Here is a 3,736-nt window from a genome sequence, read left to right on the forward strand (position 1 = left end):
TTCATATGGTGTAAAAACCTGAGAAATCCGTCCGTTATCGTCATTTGTTATCGAATCGACTTAAAGCGAGATCGTCACATTGGCCGCTTTTCTCTCTGAGACGGTTACATTTATCGTCTGCAATGCTATGTCGCGTGCTGCGGTATGCGGAGACACAAAAAGCACCATATTAGATCACAGAAGAAACTTCTAAGTTGAAGTAATAGCCAGTAAGAAGTAGTACAATTCAAGTTTTAGTTATCGATTATTAACTTTTTAGCCGTCTTTGGTGGTTTGAACATGACCTAGGACCTTAAGATTCTGCATGAATGGAGGACTAGCAGCCGCGTTGCATGGGAGAATGTGAAAAGTGTTCATATGTAGTAAAAACCTGAGAAATCCGTCCGTTTTCGTCATTTGTTATCGAAACGACTTAAAGCCAGATCGTCACATTGGCCGCTTTTCTCTCTGAGACGGTTACATTTATCGTCAGCAAAGCTATGTCGCGTGCTGCGGTATGCGGAGACACTAAAAGCACCATATTAGAACACAGAAGAAGCTTCTAAATTGAAGTAATAGCCAGTAACATGTAGTACTATTTAAGTTTTAGTTGTCGATTAACCACTTTTTAGCCGGCTTTGGTGGCTTCGACATGACTTAGGACCTTAAGAGTTTGCATGAAAGGAAGACTAGCAGCCGCGTTGCACGGGAGAATGTGAAAAGAGTTCATATGTAGTAAAAACCTGAGAAATCCTTCCGTTTTCGTCATTTGTTATCGAATCGATTTAAAGCCAGATCGTCACATTGGCCGCTCTTCTCTCTGAAACGGTTACATTTATCGTCTGCAAAGCTATGTCGCGTGCTGCGGTATGCGGGAACACTAAAAGCACCATAGTGGAACACAGAAGAAGCTTTTAAGTTGAAGTAATAGCCAGTAAGAAGTAGTACTATTTATGTTTTAGTTGTCGACTAATCACTTTTATGCCGGCTTTGGTCGCTTGGACATGACTTAGGACCTTAAGATTTTGCATGAAAGGAAGACTAGCAGCCGCGTTGCATGGGAGAATGTGAAAAGTGTTCATATGTAGTAAAAACCTGAGAAATCCGTCCGTTTTCGTCATTTGTTATCGAATCGATTTAAAGCCAGATCGTCACATTGGCCGCTCTTCTCTCTGAAACGGTTACATTTATCGTCTCCAAAGCTATGTTGCGTGCTGTGGTATGCGGGCACACTAAAAGCACCATAGTAGAACACAGAAGAAGCTTCTAAGTTGAAGTAATAGCCAGTAAGAAGTAGTACAATTCAAGTTTATATTATCGATTATTCACTTTTTAGCCGGCTTTGGTGGCTTGGATAAGACCTAGGACCTTAAGATTTTGCATGAAAGGAGGACTAGCAGCCGCGTTGCACGGGAGAATGTGAAAAGTGTTCATATGGTGTAAAAACCTGAGAAATCCGTCCGTTATCGTCATTTGTTATCGAATCGACTTAAAGCGAGATCGTCACATTGGCCGCTTTTCTCTCTGAGACGGTTACATTTATCGTCTGCAAAGCTATGTCGCGTGCTGCGGTATGCGGGAACACTAATAGCACCATAGTAGAACACAGAAGAAATTTCTAAGTTGAAGTAATAGCCAGTAAGAAGTAGTACAATTCAAGTTTTAATTATCGATTATTCACTTTTTAGCCGGCTTTGGTGGCTTGGATAAGACCTAGGACCTTAAGATTTTGCATGAAAGGAAGACTAGCAGCCGCGTTGCACGGGAGAATGTGAAAAGTGTTCATATGAAGTAAAAACCTGAGAAATCCGTCCGTTATCGTCATTTGTTATCGAATCTACTTAAAGCCAGATCGTCACATTGGCCGCTTTTCTCTCTGAGACGGTTACATTTATCGCCTGCAAAGCTATGTCGCGTGCTGCGGTATGCGGAGACACTAAAAGCACCATATTAGAACACAGAAGAAGCTTCTAAATTGAAGTAATAGCCAGTAAGAAGTAGTACTATTTATGTTTTAGTTGTCGACTAATCACTTTTATGCCGGCTTTGGTCGCTTGGACATGACTTAGGACCTTAAGATTTTGCATGAAAGGAGGACTAGCAGCCGCGTTGCACGGGAGAATGTGAAAAGTGTTCAAATGTAGTAAAAACCTGAGAAATCCGTCCGTTTTCGTCATTTGTTATCGAATCGATTTAAAGCCAGATCGTCACATTGGCCGCTCTTCTCTCTGAAACGGTTACATTTATCGTCTGCAAAGCTATGTCGCGTGCTGCGGTATGCGGGCACACTAAAATCACCATAGTAGAACACAGAAGAAGCTTCTAAGTTGAAGTAATAGCCAGTAAGAAGTAGTACAATTCAAGTTTATACACTCCTGGAAATGGAAAAAAGAACACATTGACACCGGTGTGTCAGACCCACCATACTTGCTCCGGACACTGCGAGAGGGCTGTACAAGCAATGATCACACGCACGGCACAGCGGACACACCAGGAACCGCGGTGTTGGCCGTCGAATGGCGCTAGCTGCGCAGCATTTGTGCACCTCCGCCGTCAGTGTCAGCCAGTTTGCCGTGGCATACGGAGCTCCATCGCAGTCTTTAACACTGGTAGCATGCCGCGACAGCGTGGACGTGAACCGTATGTGCAGTTGACGGACTTTCAGCGAGGGCGTATAGTGGGCATGCGGGAGGCCGGGTGGACGTACCGCCGAATTGCTCAACACGTGGGGCGTGAGGTCTCCACAGTACATCGATGTTGTCGCCAGTGGTCGGCGGAAGGTGCACGTGCCCGTCGACCTGGGACCGGACCGCAGCGACGCACGGATACACGCCAAGACCGTAGGATCCTACGCAGTGCCGTAGGGGACCGCACCGCCACTTCCCAGCATATTAGGGACACTGTTGCTCCTGGGGTATCGGCGAGGACCATTCGCAACCGTCTCCATGATGCTGGGCTACGGTACCGCAACCCCGTTAGGCCGTCTTCCGCTCACGCCCCAACATCGTGCAGCCCGCCTCCAGTAGTGTCGCGACAGGTGTGAATGGAGGGACGAATGGAGACGTGTCGTCTTCAGTGATGAGAGTCACTTCTGCCTTGGTGCCAATGATGGTCGTATGCGTGTTTGGCGTCGTGCAGGTTAGCGCCAAAATCAGGACTGCATACGACCGAGGCACACAGGGCCAACACCCGGCATCATGGTGTGGGGAGCGATCTCCTACACTGGCCGTACACCTCTGGTGATCGTCGAGGGGACACTGAATAGTGCACGGTACATCCAAACCGTCATCGAACCCATCGTTCTACCATTACTAGACCGGCAAGGGAACTTGCTGTTCCAACAGGACAATGCACGTCCGCATGTATCGCGTGCCACCCAACGTGTTCTAGAAGGTGTAAGTCAACTACCCTGGCCATCAAGATCTCCGGATCTGTCCCCCATTGAGCGTGTTTGGGACTGGATGAAGCGTCGTCTCACGCGGTCTGCACGTCCAGCACGACCGCTGGTCCAACTGAGGCGCCAGGTGGAAATGGCATGGCAAGCCGTTCCACAGGACTACATCGAGCATCTCTACGATCGTCTCCATGGGAGAATAGCAGCCTGCATTTCTGCGAAAGGTGGATATACACTGTACTAGTGCCAACATTGTGCATGCTCTGTTGCCTGTGTCTATATGCCTGTGGTTCTGTCAGTGTGATCATGTGATGTATCTGACCCCAGGAATGTGTCGATAAAGTTTCCCCTTCCTGGGACAAT

The sequence above is a fragment of the Schistocerca gregaria genome, unplaced genomic scaffold (assembly GCF_023897955.1).
Source record: "Schistocerca gregaria isolate iqSchGreg1 unplaced genomic scaffold, iqSchGreg1.2 ptg000292l, whole genome shotgun sequence".
In the NCBI taxonomy this organism is placed as follows: domain Eukaryota; kingdom Metazoa; phylum Arthropoda; class Insecta; order Orthoptera; family Acrididae; genus Schistocerca; species Schistocerca gregaria.